This window comes from Lepidothrix coronata, unplaced genomic scaffold, assembly GCF_001604755.1.
Source record: "Lepidothrix coronata isolate B3197 unplaced genomic scaffold, Lepidothrix_coronata-1.0 Scaffold20, whole genome shotgun sequence".
NCBI classification, from domain to species: Eukaryota; Metazoa; Chordata; class Aves; order Passeriformes; family Pipridae; genus Lepidothrix; species Lepidothrix coronata.
The window spans coordinates 3,952,234-3,971,379 of NW_016690200.1; the positions used below are offsets into that span (position 1 = coordinate 3,952,234).

The window sequence follows — 19,146 nt, forward strand, 5'->3', positions numbered from 1 at the left end:
CGACTGTACCCTCTCCTTGAGCTCCGTGGATTCATTAGGATTCCTGGAAATTCCCAAATTAAAATTCTTTTTGGGGAAAAAAGCAAAACTGTACCTCACGAAGTGTTCAGTCAGAACCAAACTACCCCAAATGGCAGAAACTTCCACTTTGCTATTTATATCACAAGCATATGCTCCTAGTTTCCCTCTGCCACCAGTTCTCAAAAAAAAAAAAAAAATTAAGATCAGCCCTTGTAAGTTACAAAGAAGCAGTAACATGATGGTCACATAGAGATTTGGGAGATTTGGCAGTGAGTGACACATTCATGAAAACATAATAAAAGGTATTATAAGACATAATAAACTTTTAAGGCTATTTTAAGTCTTCCTGTCCTCCTCCTTCGGTGAGTTAAAACTTGAGCTGTGTCTGAACTGTTTTAGGGCTCCCTGGTACGCTGTAGGCTGGGTTTGGGCAGCCTGAACCCCTCCTTTGCTGGTTGTACAAAGGCAGCACAGTCTTGCCCTTGCCAGAAGGTGACACTGACGCTTCCCACTGCCCAAAAAAGATAACATGACCATTTAGCCTGCCAGACAGCAGCCTCGAGATAGTGGTCAAACAGAAACAACCAGTTTTAAACTACCTGGATACAAAATGCTTTCTTTGTTCAAAGGCCAGAGCTTCATTGACCCCTCATTTAGGAGAAACACTGAGTCATCTCCTGCCTGTTTCCCCCCCCCAGCCAGGTGAAGCTCCTGGCTCAGCACCTCGGGCCGTATCAGTCGATCAGTTTATCAAGTCAGGCCTCAAGTTCAGACCTTGGAATTTTACATCCTCTCCTAGGCAATGCTTCCAACAGTTTTCCTTTATCTCCAAGGGGTGTAACAAGGATAAACACATCAGGGACAGCGGTTGGTGAGATTGCAGGTGCAGATCTCGGGAAGGAGGGTGGAGGACAGCTGGAGGTTGCAGATGTTCCACCTCCCTCCCAATACCACTGTGGCACAGGGTGTTTCTCACCTGATACACACATATCTCTAAGCACTTCTGCAGAGATAGGGTTGTATACAACTCTGGAAACTTTGGGCCCTACCTTTATTTACCTACAGTTGATGGGTAAGATGCTTGTAATGGAAAATTAAATTCAGTTTTTTCTTTGTGGAGCTGAGCTGATGGAAAGCAAATAGAAAGAGATTGGTCAGTGTCTCTGTTTCCTCCCAAAAGTTTGTAAACCACCCTTACAGAAGTTAATCCCTCATGTGAGGCTGAGCAGGACATCAGTGGTTACATCACAGTGCCTCTTTCCTCTCCACCTCGCTGCCACATTTGTTGGTTTTAGAGCTAGAGTCACCTATTTTCCCATGTAAACTTCTCATAGAATGTTTCATATTGATGAGGAGGCTGAAATTAAGAAAGGCTTCAAGCTTAATCTGCAAAGAACAGAACTTTCAAAATATCCTGTCCTATCCTGTTGGCGAGCTCAGTTTGAGTCCTTTTCACATCCTATCTGTACAGTGTTAGAGGTCAAAGCAAGAAAGGGGCAGATGTTTTGTCTTTATACCCCACTTGGGGACCTAAGTTTTTTTCAATTTCTGTGTGGGTCAGGAGTCTGAGAGCTACAGGGGTAAGAGACATTTACATTAAGGTCAGAAGTTCCTGTATCTCTAGACCTCAAGGACAAGACACTCAAGATGGAGTGGAAAAATATGGAAAAACCAAGGCCAAGAGAAACATCTCAGCCCTGTCCTCCCTTTCAGATCACTGCTAGACCTGCCCTGAGCTCCGGTGCATCAAGATCCTCAGTGTCTCTTAATCTGTTCATCAAAAAAAATCCACAAACTATATCTATTTCCAGAATTTTATCTCTAACAACTACATTTATACTTTCCCATATTTTTCACTGTCTTCCCACAGAAAGCGCTCTATTATTTCCTCCAACATATCCTTGTGAAAACTATACTGTAGGAACAAATATACTTGTGCCTTTCCCATTTCCAATTATTATGGTTATTTTAATTATTTTCATCTTAAACTTTTCATGTCTGGAGCGAAAGCCATGTGTCCGTTTTGGTGGACCTGGCTGGCCTTTTGCCAGCTTTTCCTACAACACTGAAGAAAGCCACTATAAGCTTTCTAAAAATAAAACTAGGAGATCAAGTTTAGTACAGAGAAACTTGCGACAGGCAACGGATTTTCCAAAACAGCCTCACGCATTTCATACAGCGTGTAGCTATAGTAGGAGAAAAAAAATAAAACAGAAAAAAGACAGAAACCCTCTGTAAAATTATTTTAACTCTTGTGCTTAGATAGTGGACTTCATCCCAGCTTTTAGCTAAATGTTTTCTTCTGTTGGGGTTAAGGACTTTGCCTACAAAACTTTTATTTTTATGCTTTAAGTAAAGAAATTTCCTATGATCTTCAGCTTGTTTGCCAAGAAACCGCCAGCACATCTGTGAAATATTACTTAAGCAAATTTATTACAGTTAGCCAGAAGGCAAGTATCCTGAAAGTTCCTCTACCTGCTGAAATCCAGCCTATTGTATAATTTGGGTCTTTCGTGCCATAACATGTCCCCCCAGTGAGAGCTTATCAGTTCTCAGTTAACATGATAAAGAAGTACAAGCTTTCCAAGATTTTTGAGTCATGTTAAAGTAAATATATATATATGTACTTTTGAAAACAACATTACTGTATACACACATACACAAAAGGATCTCTAAGCAATGTCATCATCCTTAGTTTAGACAGCTGTGGAGTCAAAAAAGTTCCAGATCAGCTAGCTACAAACATTTGAAGGTCAAGTACAGGACAAAGCATTTAAAAAAGCATGAGGAATGATGGCTACTGAGGATTAGAAAGGTGATTTTATGTCATGAGATTTTTTTTTTTCCCCTCCAGGTATTTCTTTACCAGAAAACTATTGGACTGAGAACTTGATAGTCTTGGGCAGGATAATAAACCAAGTATAGTAAGTGGTTTGGGTTCGTTATTTCATCTTCTTTCAAGGGTGTTATCTCATTCAAAATATTTTAGGAGCCAAGGAAGGTCTGCCAAAGCACAACCTTTTAGCCAGGGTGCCCAGCAGCCTGGTTATCAGGCAGTAGTAGAGAAATAAATAACCTTCTAGCATCTTCCCAAGCCATATTTTCCATTGCTCTTTCATACAAAGCAATATTAAGTTATTTGAAAGAAATCTTGGTCTTTTACCAGGAAAACCTCATTCTCCCGGGGGAGCCTGTTGTTAAACAAAAGCTCAGCTATTAAAGAGTGGCCTCCAACTTCAGGGCTGCTGTTGGGGGCTGATAAAGGCTCTTCTCCAGACTGTCTCATGCTGTCCCTCCCCATCAGCCTTGCCACCCCCCTGCCTCTCCTCCCAGTCCCTAATGCCTCGCCTTTTAAGCAATGGAGTGACTAATTGAAAATGCATTCCAGCACTTTACAAGCAGCTTTTTCTTTCCTGCTGACCAGCCAAATGTTTCAAAGTTGGCAAGTTGCTGTTTTAACTTGGGAACTTGAGCACTTGTTCATGGCCTGGATGTATGAAAAAAATCTGGCTGAATTCGATAATTCTGCTGAATAAAAAAATAATTAAAGGTCTTACTTCTAGAACTGGTATAAGTAAATCCAAGTATTATTATGAATCTTCAAAGCCAGCCCATTCTCTCTTTGTGAAATACATCATTTGGGAGACAAGAAATTTTAAGTCTAAGAAATGCCCAAAATCGTGCACCGGTACTTGTACAGAACCAGAGGAAAACCAGTCACAAACAGACATAAATCCACCTGACAATTACGCTTTGGGAAGGAGAGAACTGTAACCAAAAAACCCTGGAGACAGTAGTCACTGATTCAGGGCGGGTCAATGGCCAACTGGGCTGGGATTCAGCACATCTTGTCACACACAGTAACTGAGAAGTCGGCTTCATCCAGCAGCCGCAGAGATTGAAGGGTTTTGTTTCCTTGCTCATTGTACAAAGCCTGCACTTTAACAGTTAATCATTAATCTTAAATTGCATAAATGTGTCTCATACTTATCGACTTTTCGCTTCTACAGTCTGCAGAGACAAACTTTCAAGAGATGGTATTTTTTTAATACTGATGGTGATTTTAATGGATTTTCAAGTACTTTCAGGTTTTGCTCATGACAACTGGCACAATAAAAAGCCTTGTGAACAAAGATGTGTTTTGTGCCTATTCACCTAGCAGAAAATCACTATTACGACATACTTCATTATGAGAGAAATGCTTTCCAGCCTCTCTGAAGAGACAGTCATCCCCAAACTCCCATCAGCCTAATTGTTTTTAAGGTGTTCGTAGTTTGCTTTAAACAGCATACGAGCCCAACATTTACATCCTCTGCTAAATTTCTCTTTATTGGCCAGCAGGAGGGTTTCTTCGTTCTGCAGCACTGACGGAGCGAGAACACTTCTGTAGTCCAAGGCAGGGCTTGCCCTTCCTAACCCAAAAGAAAGAATGGAAGAGAAGAAAAGCTCCTTGTATTTGCCAGACATGTTCAAAAAGAGCTACTTGGACCCCCCAATCTGCTTCTTTCATTCCATTTGGCAGAGTCATGGGTCAAATTTGGTAGAGAAGAAAATAGCAGCCGTTAACCGTTCCGGCGCCACAGCAGACTGAGGAGCCAAAGCCAACACTGTCTGTCTTTGCATTTCCATTCTTTTGGTGTCAGGTCATACAGTGAGCACCAAGAGGTCCTTATGAAGCCTTATGAAAAGGTTATTGTTCAGGCTGCCTTCATAACATAGTCCAGAAAATAAAAACATCGATAATGACCTCAATAAGTGCTTTGTTGTGAAGGCCATGTTTTCACATGGACCACAGCTGCATTTCTACACTCCCAATGCCATCTCATGCAGCAATGAAGAATAAATCTAAGAGTAATTAAGTTATGCTGAATGCATACTGTGAAATGTTTAGGAAACCATTTCCAAAGAGACAAAGGAAAATTAGTGGCTCCGTATCCGTATCTGTCTTTAATAGACTGTTCAAATATTTACCTCTGGTTTTCTATCCTTCACAGAAGTCCAAGGAGTAGGATGATTATTGGTAAGGGACTAGGTGGAGATATTCAGTTAATCCCTTTCAATGTCTTTCCTTTTGTCATTGAGAAAACTATTTTTTATCTGTGCCCTACTTTCCCATCTGGGAGGGACAGACACCACCCTAGCAATCTACAGAGCAGAATGTTCGGAACTTAATAGAAGACACAAAAATTGGCAGCTTTATGAAATTCCCTCCTTTTCAAGATGGTTTTAAGTCTAAATCAACTGAAATACTGTTTCGTCATTCAGTGTAAAAGAACATGATCTGTTGAGACAGATGGCTTCTACCACTTCAAAAATTTAAGAGCTGCTGTAGCAAAGTAAGGAACCCCTGAAGCTTTAAAAAAGTCACCTATACCATAGCCTTTAAAATGAAAATAATTTTAGAGCTCCAAAGTCCTAGAGGGAAACAAGGGAAAAAATAGCAAAAGGTAATAATTATGAAATTAAGAAAATGGTGAAATAAATCTCCCATTTCTGAGATTCATGTTTATCAAACTACTTTCAAGCACATGATTTTGAAGTTGTCAACCACAAACACCTACTTTATGCATCGAGCTTATATATCTTTTAAACAGAGAGAGAGACACCAGGTCCCTTGTGACGGTGTGCTTTGCTATTGACCTAAAGATGATAACATGTGAGTAGGGAAGGAGAAAATGCTTCAGACTCTGCAGCAATCCCATACATATTTCATATAAAGGCGCAGAGGAGCATCCTTTTAGCCTGTGTATGAACTGCACCAGCACAGGCTGAGTTTACGTCTGATGCTGGTCAGGATCCGAGATTTGCTGTACTCACTAGAGATAACACTGTTTCATTTTCCCTTCCTGTTACAGAGGCTGGGAGAGCTGACAAAATAGGAAGGCAACTTTTTGCCGTAACAGCTGGCAGGAGATTTTTACAGACATAAAAACCAATTAAGTGTCCTGATTCTGGGCATGTAACTCCCCCGGAGCCTTTGTTTAGAAGTGCTTATCTGCTTGCATAGGCACAAGCATCTACAAATCCATGTACAGGTGTGTGTGTATCTAAACAAAGCACCACAGAGAGCACTGAAATAAGCTGTTGCTCTCCTGAGAAAAACCCCAACATGTTATCCCTGGGAAAACAGTACAGGAGAGAGTTTCATAACAGTACTGCTTGATCAGTAGAAGGCTGCAATTAAATTCCATTCTAAAGGACAACTTATCCATAAAAAAGTTCACTTTAAAGGTCCTAATTCAGGGAAAATCAGAGAAAACTTTTTCTTAAATAGTGAATGCAGTTGTTTACTTTTATTACCTAAAGAAACTTTTATTTCTGAAAAAGCAGTGCCATATTTTTTTCTGAGGACTACTTGATTTTAAAAAAGCATGACATAAACGTTCATTCATTCCCATGTTGGTGATTCCATTACTTCCTACATCCCTTCATGAAAGTTTTGTATCTTTCAAAGAGCATTAATAGCTATAGTAGCCCAGATTACATTATTTACATACAACAGGTCATAGTCACATGCATAGTTTGTTTACAGGAGATACTTCCTTTCTGTTCAAAAATACTCAAAGTCTCATGTCACAATTTTTTTCCTTGCTGACCTCATTTACACAAGCCCAAGCACGTAAGTGATTTTTCTCCCAGACAAGGCCTAGGCTGTGATTCCAATAAAGACAAGCACAGGTCCCCATGTTGAAAATAAAACATTTTTATTGCTTTCTAAACCTCAGGCATAAACATTCATTGCTTCATCTGACAAAATCCAACCCATAAAGACTGAAAAAAGAGTGAGATTAATAGAACCAACTTTCTAGAACATTGCATTACCCTCAAGACACTGTATGTCCTGAAAATTGTATATCTTAAAGTTTGGCCCAAGGAGCAAGGAAAATACCCTTCTTTTCTCATTTGGGTGTTCAGTTGTTACACCTTAAACAAATCCACACTTCTCTGGAAACTGCAGGACCTAATAAGGGCTGAGTGCCCCAAGTCTGGATTGGATTGGTTGCTATTCATAGGGTGTCCTTGGGAAACTTCCTTCATTTCACAGGTTCCTGGTGTGCCAGGCAAGAAGAAATGAGTAAATCTGGCTTGGATTGGAAGAGGCTTTAAAGAGCATCTTGTTTCAGCCCCCCTGCCATGGGCAGGGACACTTTCCACCAGACCAGGTTTCTCAAAGTCCCATCCAACCTGGCCTTGAACACTTCCAGGGATGGGGCAGCCAAAAGTTTTCCAGATAACCTGTTCCAGTGCCTCACCACCCTCACAGTAAAGGATTTCTTCCTAATATCTATTTTAAAGCTACTCTCTTTCAGCTTCCTATCTTAGATTTCACTGCTCCCCCACCTGACAGAACATTAGAGGACTGAATTACAAATTGTCTTTGTTGCTAATCATCCGGGAAGGATTTCAGTCTCTGCCTGAGGAAACCGGGAGGGCAAGATAGTGCTGCTTTTCATGATAGCTTCTTCAGATAATTCATATTTCTCTCTTTTAGTTTGTATCTTGTCTGCAAATGAGAAGTTCCAGCTACTGCTAATTATTCCCTACCAAGTAGTTTGAGAAAGCTTTTTCCTCTTGCAGAAATAGGTGTCTAGTCACTAACCAAGGTGCTTTTAGATACCCCCAAGCCTTCTTTTTTCCCATTTTCTTTTAGTTACTATCTCCTTAAGAAGTAAGTAACCTTCTTTTCAAATTATGGAAGCTGCATCTAAAATTCAAGCTCATTTCATGATGTCAATAGTGAGTTCAGGCTTCATGTTGACATTATTGATGACAAGGCTGGGCCTAACATTTTTCCCAAAACACAATCATCCAGCTGAGGCCTGTTTGGGATATTAATTGACCTGTGTTCAATCCAATAAACTGTGCTCTGCTGGCCATGAATAGACACAATCTTCCCTAGACTACCAAGAGATGCCAAGTTCAGAGCCTTGAGTGCTAATATTTTTCTATTGTATTGTCATAGAGGAATGGAATTTTTAAAGGAACTCCTGGTTTCCGTTAGTAAATTATTAGTGTAACATTTTTGGGGCCAAACATTTTTTATCTTTTCTCGTATTTTCCCTTTTGTTGATGGATTAAGCAGCCCATGTGTATGTGGGGCAGCCCAAATGCCTTTTTTGAACTCACACAACCATGGCCATGGTATGGCAGATAACAATTCCCTTTTGGTACAGATTAACCCAACCTACACATTTAAGATGATCCATTCCCAAGACATGTTTCTAGCTATCTAAATTTCTACAAATTTGAAACCACTTTCATTATCCTTAGATGATATGAGCAAATAATTCTGCTGTATTTCAAATACAGAGCCAAAATATTTGTCATCCAGGATCTAGAAAAACCCTTAGTCCACTTCTGTCTTTCATGATGTGCTATTAAAAACTTTATCTCTGGGTAGTAATGACCTATATCAAGAGTACGTATACAAAAGGTGATGTGAAACTGCTTTAAAAGAAACTGTTTTGAAAGAATATTCAGCATGGAGGAGCAATGCCATTTTCCATCTCCACTCCTACACGCTGAAAGTTTGCCAGATCTTGCTGTAGCAAATTCCTACTTGCCAGGTCCCATTTGGCCCCTCTCCCTCACCATCAGAGGTGAAAACCATTTTAGTGAATCCACCTGAACTGATATTTCAAACTCTTGTCTGAGCAAAATAACTGTCATGGGAAGCTGTCCTGACCTGGGTGACGGGAGAGCTTTTGGACACCTGGAATGAAAAAGTAACGCTTAGACTAATATACTACAGATTCTTTACTTTCTGCTCCAGCTGCTGTAAAACCTGGCACAAGACTGGAGATATAGGAGCTGGAACTTCATCAGCCATAGAATGTGGCAGAAAGGAGAGCTTTACTAAGATCAGTGAAGTGTTTCGGATAATGATTTATTCTGAAGGTCTGCTCAGAGGAGGACAAAAGGGAAGGTGCTCTCCCTTCTGCAAGCACTGCTTGTGGATTTATTGAGAGCTATCATCTAAAGCTGAGAGACTAAATTCAGCGTGTATGGACACTCTTTGAAAGACTGCCAAAGGCTTTAGAAATAAGAACATAAATTGAAGGTGAACAAAACTGCAATTGAAGCTATCTCCAGCAAATATAATTAAGAAAATAACCTAGTGAATGAAAAATACATTGGACTTTTAGAAATTACGTAATTTTCAATAATACAAGAAAAGGGTTCCTAAAGGCAGGAATTCCCAAATTAAAGAGTGATATAAGAACCACTTTGAAGTAAATAGGCCATCCCAGAGCCAAAGACTGTTACTGCCTTACCAGCAACAATACCAGTATGTGGCAATAAATGTTCACAGTCCCCTGAGCTATAGCACTGCTGTTTGCTCCTGGCACACCTTCAGCTTCTCCCCCTTGGTCTTAGTCCTGACAGCCACCTCCTGCTATGCCTCTGGCTTCTCTATTACAACCTTATATATTTCATAAATTTTCATTTATCCCTATTTCTCCCTTTCTTCTCTTGCTGTCTCTCTATCTGTCTTTAGTTGCTGTCCATACTACCGGGATGGCACAAGCTTTCAGCCAAAGGTGTCTTCTTTCCTCACTGTGGAATTATGATAATCTAATAAAACCACTAACAAAGAACTTTCTATTTTACAATCAGTTTCATTCAGAATTTTTATCCTTTGTAAAATTACCTCTTTGAAAGCACCAGTCTGTGTACAACTAGCAGGGACGTGCTCCGTTTGCTGTACTGAATGTAATCATGTCACAATCGTTCATCCTTAGGCAGCCACTAACTTCCAGTTTAGTGACAAATTCATCTTTATCCAATATAATGAAGTCCAGGAGAGACTTTGTTCGCATTGAGCACAATATCATTTATGTTTGAAACTGCTTTCCTTAAAAATCCCCCAAAAAATCATGATTGGTATTTTGCTACCGAGTTCATGGACACAGTAGCCCTGCCTCAGGAACTGAAATAATTGAATCCTAGAAAGATGTGAGTTGGAAGAGACCTTAAAGACCATTTGTCCCAATGGACAGTGACACCTTTCACCAGAGAGGTTGCTCGGGTCCTATACAGTCCAGCCTTAAACACTTCCAGGGATGGGCAATCTCCCATCACACCTCAATTCTCCTCCTTATATTACTGATTGGTGCTTATGGAATAACACATCTTATTTTGGGATCTGACTTGTGTTTTTTGCTTGAAATAACTGAGTGGAGTGTGCAGGTTTTGGCCAAAACCATCACTGTGTCACATCACTGCTGATGTGCACTGTCACTCCTGAGCAGTACAGGACAGAGCACTCTTAGTACAGAGCACTGCCTTCCCTATGATCCTGTGGTTCATGACCTTATGAACCTGCACAGACCTCCACAGTACTAAAACTCTGAGCATCCCCTATTCCTTCCTTCCATCCATCCATCCATCCATCCATCCATCCATCCATCCATCCATCCATCCATCCATCCATCCATCCATCCATCCATTAATTCCACAAATTATCTCAATTTCAAGCACTTTCTTTATGGCAAGTGTATTTTGTCGTTTAAATAGATCATTTTTTCATGCTCATATTTGAGTAACAGGTTTGACTAGAGATCTTCTGAAGTCTCTTCCAAAAATCCTCTCCACTCGTTTTATTTTTTCCCACTCCAGCATTTTTAGACTGTTAACGGGTAGAGATACTAACTTTGTTTATTCAAATCAGCAGTCTTTCAATGAGATAACTATATCAGATTTTCCTATATAAATTCCCAGTTCTCTCAGTTTTAATTTATAGTACAGAAAGGAACTAACTCGTAAGCAATAAGAAAAAGTATTTCATTGCTGAACAGGTAACATTTTGAGTTTGGGCTGCCTGAACCTTCACAGTACCTTACTAAACAAGGCAGTTTAAAGTCCTCTTGGATGTTGCAGCTATGGTTTGACTGAAGCATTAGTATTGTGCTGTATGGTTCACAAGCTGAGGGTCAGGCTGTGCTAAGCACAACCTTCAGCCAGCCCTGAGTACAGGTACCACAAGCTGTCTGGTGGTGAATGGGGGGAGACTGATCTCCAATATGTCTCAGTCAGGTTATATCTTTCACAAACCTGTACAACAGGCCTTTTCCCAACATGTCACAAGCACTGAAATATCTGCTGTACCGTGACTGTTGCCTGCCAAAGCCATCCTGACGTGTCCTGCCTGTCACACTCCAGCTTGCCATACTACTGAGATAATAGGGGGGCAACATCTGCTCCCCTGCATCCTTCCAGGGCTCGAGGAGCAAGACATGGTGATGAGATTATTTAAAAAAAAAGAAAAAAAAAGAAAAAAGGAAAGCAATGGTGTAAGGCACACGTTGGGATCTTTGTACAGCAGCTGAGGGCCAGGGATCTGGGGGATGAGTCATTTAAGCCAGACACAAACTTTCCCCACCACCTCCCCACCTTACATGAAAGGAAAGGCGGTCGGAGCCAGACCATCTGGACAGCTCTGTGGGAGCAGAGCCTGCAGAGAGGATTGGGCCTCCTGCAATGCTGAGCTGAAAACAAAGCAAAACAACTTGCTCTGCAGACCTTCTTTGAGCAGCTCATCAGCAGCTCATCAGCAGCTATCAGCTGACTTTATCAGCTGACGAGCATTTGTGGTGATTAACCCTTCAAACGGGAAAGAAGATTAAACTAAAGAAGAAGAAAATATTATGAAGGAGATGACACTAAGGAGAAGGTGGCGTTATGAGGAGGACAATATTAAATTAAACCTATGAAAGCGTTTCAGAGTCATTGCCATTGAAGTCAAATTTGCCACAGAACACCCAGCATTGGTTAGTGCTGTAGGCATTCGGAGTGCTCTGCTGTTGTCACAGCACTATACTATATTCACAAAGGGTTTAGAAGTTAAATTTGAAATGGAAATTCATAGGAGAGGCAACTAAACAAGAAGGATAATATGTCACCAAATATGTAGATGTACAGATTTTGTCAATTCGTATGAAAATCCCAAGACAATTTCTTCATTGATCAGATTTCTATTGCTGCACAAATGGTCTCCTGTGCAAATTACTACGAAGCAGTCAAAATTAACATTTGTTTCTTTATTATTAGACTACAAAATTTCCAACTTTTATAGCTTTCCCAATTATCACTTTCTATTAGCCCCATTACCCAATATAACTATTTTTTCCCTAGGATGATTTCAGCATTTTTTCAGTTTTGAATCACTCAGCAGTAAAACATACAATGGAGAGAAACTGGCAATTGTTATATAAGTTATTCTATTTACTCAGGAAAGTAGGAACCTACCTCATGCTAAATACAGCCTAAAAAGGAAAAAAATTGGCTTAAAATCTCTGTTAATGTTACTAAACATGTTGCCACACCTGTTCCCACAAGAAACATATTCCCACAGTAGTATTTATTGCCTATGGAGACTGTTAAGGAAAGATTTATTCTAGTTGACACTAGACACTGGTTAAGATAAAAACTGTTGGCTAATACTACAAAGTACTCTGTTTCTGAAAGGACAAAGGACCTTTCCACACAACTTAATATGTAGAATTTTTGATACATAATTCCCATATTCATTTATTCCAAGTAGATGCATCTAAGTAATGGACTGTTGGTCTCATCAAAATCGTAATGTGTACTTAATGAGACCATGTCTCTTAATTTTAGCTCTTGATATTCAGGCTTTATGAAATGTATCTGTATAATTTCAGGAAATTACAACGGAATGTGACAACCATCACTATTTTCCTCTCTGGGCTAGCTGCAGGAAGTGGCTGTGTCCACTTATAGCCATACAAGTATCTTTGGAATCTCTTGAAGTTCAAAAATTAATGGTAGGAAAATTGCTATATAAATTAAATAATACTTTAGTTACCTCTGGAATTAGTACTAAAAGGATTTTCAGGTACTATAAGGCTTTGGAGTTTTAAAACAAAGAGAATACAGAGGTCTGAAAAATAATCTTTACATTAAATGAATGTCATAAGGATGTGAGAACATAAGGATGTTTTCAAGAGAAAATATTGGTGGCTTTTTATATAAGTATCTTTCCTTCTAAGAGACGTGTTAAGTTATGATGTAGAGTGGGTCCCTGCTGCTGAATATACCAAGAAATAAAAGTTCAGATATGTGTCATGATAGAGATAAATTTCTGTTGTCTCTAATTTCGCAGAAATATAGGAAATGTAGAAGAGATGTAGATAGGACATAAAAGCCTCACTGTGGAGTTGGACAATAGTACAACCTCAAATCTTAATTAGTTTATCGATTAAGTCTATAAAGATGATGTCCTGTTAACAAAATGATATGTTATCCATCCTTTGCCTATTGTAGTGCTGTAGCAATTCCGGCAAGCTTAGTACATAGATTTATATACTTGTCTCTACAGTCCATTTGTATAAACAAGTAGCTCAGAGGATTTAGCTAACCCCCCATCTGGTTACTTTAAAAGCAGAAGTACAAAAATATCAAAGTAACAGAAATAAAAATGATTTTAACTGGTCTCCATCTGGCAATTTTAATAATGGAAATGCAAAGTTGTAAAATGTGCCAACTATCCAGGCTTTGTGCAAAAAGAAAAATTGTGATTAAAAACATTTTAGAAGTCAAGACAGGTTAGCTAAGACTTTAGATGAGGGTTGACTAAATTCAATATCACAGGAATCTAGGTCACAGTTTACCCTAGCACAGAAGAAGCACATTATCTCATAAATATTGGGGTTTACAGCACTTTCCTCTGGGTTCGAAACTGAGGCTGAACAAAGATATTTCTAAAATACATCCTTCTGCAATGATGATGTGACATTAATTTTAAATTTTACAAATCTTTTACATTCTGAAAAATAGTTTTTTTTAGTTTTAATATTTTGTAGCTGAAAGGGTTAAGGTGACACAGGAAGGGCTTGATCTTGTGCTCATTTGAGAGAAGAAAAGAGAACAAACCCTCACTGATCACTTTTAGCTGAATTCTACAGACCAGACTTGCATATTCTATTAGGAAACTTGGATCCTGGAATCATCAGTGTTACCACATTTAATACGTTTTATTTTCTAAGTTAGTCCAAAACCTTTGCACAGCAGGTTTGGAATTATTATGGTTTGCATTTTTCTTCTTTTTTTTTCATTCTTCCCACTTCTCACTTTTGTTTTGTTTCACTTTGAATACTTCACAGTGTTTGTATTTTGAAAGCTGGCCTATTTTCCCTCACAAAGCAGATTCAGTTTGTGGTATAAATGCTAAATCAGCATGTGTCAAACTTGTTAAACCTTTTTTATGCCAGGCCTTGAAGGACCTGATAAAATAAAGCTGTAAAGATATACATTTTAATAAAACATTATTCATGCACTGTTAGTCCACAAAATATTCTCATGTACTATATAGAAATGAAAAGCAACATTTCTCTGGCCTAAAGCTAACTTTTTATGACTCCCTTGGTAATTTTTCCTTCTTTAATATCACTTTATTTATTTATTTTACAATAAGCTTTCAGAAAAGGGGTGGCATTTTTCTCAACACTTTTACGTGTGGTTTTCCCCCCCTCCCCCGACCCTTTACATCATCTATAGAATAATTTAATAGGGGTATGGAAATCAGACAGAGTAACTGCTGGAAGCAATATGCACTGATCAAAACCCAGAGAGAGCAGCTCTGTTGAGAACTGAGCTGTGGTTATGTGGTTCAGACACTGGCCTGGGAGTCACAAGATCTGGGTTTTCTTCCTTAATCCACCTGACCTCCCTGAGTGATACCAGCTCTCTGTTTGCTCAGCAGGAATGAAAATATTTACATTCTCCCATTCTTTTATCTATTTAGATGATGGGTGACTTGAGAATCCTACTGTCTTTTATAGTGCTGGTACACAGTACAGTTATTTCAGCTGATGGTTTTAGGTACCATAAGGTAAAAATACATGTTAGAGATCTAAGAATCCTTCCCTTGTGTGTGAGTCTGCCCTCTCGTCCGAGAAAGAAGGCCCTGAGACAAGGAGGACTCCAGTGCTGACTTGTAGGCAAAGCCAAGCCATTGTGTACTTAAATACTGGAGCATAAGGTTTTATATTTAATAGAATCATAGAATGATTTGGGTCAGGAGGGACCTTAGAGATCATTTGGTTCCAATACTGGCAGCATCCCATAGGCTTTCCAAAGATATTCACTAAAAGACACGCTGTGTTCAATAATAGATACAGAGCTATCTCTTGCTCTCATTCGAGACATCTCTTTTGTAGTTCTGGTTTTCATTTATTTGGACTCTTTTCAAAGTTGTGACTCACATCTGTCAGCCATTCACTCATCTATGTCAGTGAACATGAACACCAGGATACTCTCAAGACCATCAGCAGATTTCCAAGCTTTGTGAGTGTACAGCCATACAGGACCTCCAGAGTAGGTCCCCTGGATGTCTCCCTCAGTGACTGCTTTTCCTACAAAAGGCCCTCTGCTAGAAGAGCAGTTACCAGAGGTAATTCCAGCCCCACTAGATCTAAACTTTTTTTACACCCTCACAGCTGTGTGGGAATCAGTACAGTTTCCTCTTGTCCCTGATGGCTCATGGTGTGGATCACCACCATTTTCTGTACCAGAGTCCAGATGTGTCACAACCACGAGGATCTATTTCAGAGGCTCTCAAGAATGCAAACTAATCAGAGGGTCAACTACAGCTCTCCTTGAATTTGACCACGCTGTTGCTGACTGAGTGACCAGCGATCAAGATCAACATCTGCATTGACAAAGGGTTCTTCAGGAACAAGTAAAGAATTTCTGTTCTGAGGCAGTAACAACCAGTTGCTGTGCAAATATCAAGGACTGTAACCCGGTTAACTATAGAGCCATAGAAAACCACAAGGACTGCAGGAGATAATTATCTTTAATACAGCATGACAAAGTATAATTTTCTCTTATTATGCAAAAAATGAGGTGCAAGGAGAAAGAGGCAGAACTGCTGTTGGGAATGTAGTTCATCTCCTCCGCTGTAGGCACTGGTACCACAGAGCAGCTTATTCTTTCTTTTTCTCCCCATGCCTGAGAATATTTTTTCCTGTCTTGAAGGAGTCCCACTGTTCTTCCCTGCCTTCCACACCTGCTCTCTTCTTCTTTGCTGAGCTACAAAGTAAAACAATAAACATTCAAGGTACAAAAATTCACATTGTTGGCTCCTAGTACTCAGAAACTGATGAACTAAGAAGGAAGGGAGGAGTTTTTTCTAATCGAGCCTTGAGTTCCTCCTTCAGCAGGATGAACTGCTCAAATATAAAAGTTAAATCCACATTCTGCCATACTTAGAGGTATTCTGGACTGAGGATTTCAGTGGGATCCTTGCCAAAAGAGCAGGCAAACAGGGAGTGCTGGCTGGTTGTGCAAAAGTAAGAAGAAAACAGTCCCAGGGTTTGGGAGGTGGGTTTTGCTGCACTGGCATGCTGGGAGATTAATGCAAGCCACTTAGCATCTCCTTCCTCCCCCCTTGCTGTGCCCTAGGTTCAGGAGGAACAATGACATTTTTCTCCTTTGTACTGATTTGAAAGCTACTGATGAAAACTGCTACTTAAGGATTAGTTAGTAATGTGGAGAGGAAATTCTTGGGGCGGGGGGAAGAATAGTAAATATGCTTTTCAGTCCAAATGTATACTGCATGTTTTTAAGGCAGAAAAAAAAGCCTTTCTCAGAAAAAACATTTCCAGAAGAGATTTTCATTTTCATGCCACTTTTTTTTTTTCCTACTGAAAGAGCACGGATAGAAAATTTCCATCAAATTCTGAAAACAAATTAATTCCTTGTTTTACTAAACATACTATGGCTATACAATTCACAAGCAAAGATATTCTGCAAAGCAAAGACTGGTTGGTTTACCATATCCCTGTCAGTAAAGCTGTTATTACCTCTGCTGCTGCTCAGAGAAATCTCAACAGGTCATAATGTTCCACTGTGTGTCTTAGACCTGAAGGAGCAAGGGAATTCTCATTCATTTAAAGATACTGCAGTACTGCCTCCATAAATCCACTCAATGGGACAAGATGTAGGCCCAGCTCGATGAGATAGAGGTAGTGTTTTACACCAAGTTTTCAAGCTTCGTTCTAAATAGCCATTGATTTCATGGGTATACATCAGATTTTTATGTTCTTCTGGATATCGCTGTCTACGATTTCATCCTTTACTTTAAAAAGGGCAGCAATTGACTGGCAACACCCAGAATACATCCTATGACATCCATCTGCTGTGGTTTAGGATCTTGCTGCAACGCAATATAGCAGTTTTATTTCTTATAAAGAATGATTTATACTGAAGTTAATGCCTTAAGTGTAACACATCTACAGTGGGTAATGTTATCATAGCATATATTTCTTCTCTAAGAAGTTAACCTACTGCCCAACTTGCTTTTGCAATGAATGTTTGCATAATGTAAAACAGCCACTTTTATACTAATAGAAATAAATGGCTGAAAGAACACAAAAAATGGAGAGCTTTTGCTTACTATTTAAATTCTTTCAAATAGCAGTGCAGTGTGAAATTCTAATACACTCCCTCTGCAACAGTCAGACATTAAAATGGTCCAAAGATTAGAAAATCACTTAAAAATGTAATTAATACAGGAGCACAATTCTCTGTGGTTTGTAAGATATGATGCATTTAGTGTAGCAAATAAAACATAGCATAGGACAGTCATCCACGTGTATTATGCTTCTAATCCATTAAAATATGTACATAGATTTTCTGTATTTACCTTACAAACTTTGTATTTTCTGGGCTGGATTTTGAAGAGTGACATTTAATTTAATTTTACAGCTTCTTTGCTGTTGTTGAGGGTTTTTTATAGTTAATTTCTTCAGAAAATTCATAGTTTTGAGCTGACAGTAATAAACCTGGCAATTAAATACGTAAGAATACATCCTAAAAAAATTTTCTAGGATTTCTAGGATCACAAGTGGAAAGGGACCAGAGGATGTTGTCTGCTTCAAACCCCTACTCAATCAAGGTCAAGTTTATTTTTCCATGGACAGTTTCTTGTTTTTGGTGCTTCAGTCTTCTTACTTATATTTGGATAAAGGTTCAAACCCGGAAAGATGCTCTTGCTCTCAACAACCAGCTACACCCTGAGCAAATCTGTGCATTGATGCTTTGAAATGATGGTGTGTTTCCTTAGGGATCTCAACTTCTGAAGCCATTACTATGTTTCTGTCTGCTTCATGAAAGTTTTGTCATGAGACGGTGTTGTTTTGCTCATTTCAGAGGAACTCAGTTTTTAAGGATTTCAAAATTGTCAGCACTTCTGAAAATTTGACAGTTGCCTGAAGACACTTTGCATAAACATTTAGATGCTCTCACAGTTAATACACTAAAAACTTCAGGTCAAGGCAAAAAGTGTTTTGTGAGAGGTCTATAGCCATCTGGAACACACTATATAAACTTTGTACCTCTACTTTTCAGTCCCATACATTGGTCTTAATATTTTCCCTATCTTTTTATCCTATTATCCAGTTTCTGAGTCCAGTAAGGAAGAGCAGAACCAAAGTACTGAAAAGGTAGTTACTACAGTTCTCCTGACTCTCAGGCAGGAGTATTGTTATGAGTCCAAGGAAGACACTATGACAGTAAGCTTAAAAAATCACATTGAAGACTTTCATATCAATAAAGATGAAAGCCTCTGTAAACTTTATTGAAACAGAGTCTTCAGACCTTGGAGGTATTTATTCAGGCCAAGTAATCTTCCTAAAGATAGTGCCTGACCAGAGTGATGTACAACAGGAAGTAGCTAAGACTTAAAAGGATAATATTTAAGACAACTAACTAGTCAGCAAAGAGGAAGAAAATTATTGGTGGGAAAGAAACTGAAAAATAGATGGTGTTTGGGAAACCACAAATCATTATATATCTAGGACTGCACTTTGGGACTTACTATGTCAGGGTTATGAGTGTGGTGACAAAGTGATGGGGTGTTAGTAAGAAGTAGAGTTAAAAGGAAGTAAAGACTCAAGTGCTCTGCATGGCAGAGTTAGTCCTGCACGGGGAAGCAGAGGTGGCTGTGGCACTCAGGGCAGCACGGTGGCCTCAGCGATCGGCAGGAGCAATCCAGTTGAGAGATGGAGTGCTGTGCTCACACCTCTGCTCTGCTTCTGCTGCCCAAAGCTTTAAAAACCCCAAGGAGCCTGGTCAGAGATCACTGCTGAACCTGCTGTG

The 19,146-nt window shown here is 39.4% G+C and overlaps 1 protein-coding gene across 1 annotated transcript in view; it reads right to left on the reverse strand.

Annotated features, from left to right (window-relative positions):
- Window positions 1-19,146, reverse strand: part of CELF2 (CUGBP, Elav-like family member 2) — a 556,743-nt gene that overhangs the window by 380,944 nt on the left and 156,653 nt on the right. The gene's annotated exons all lie outside the window — the stretch shown is intronic.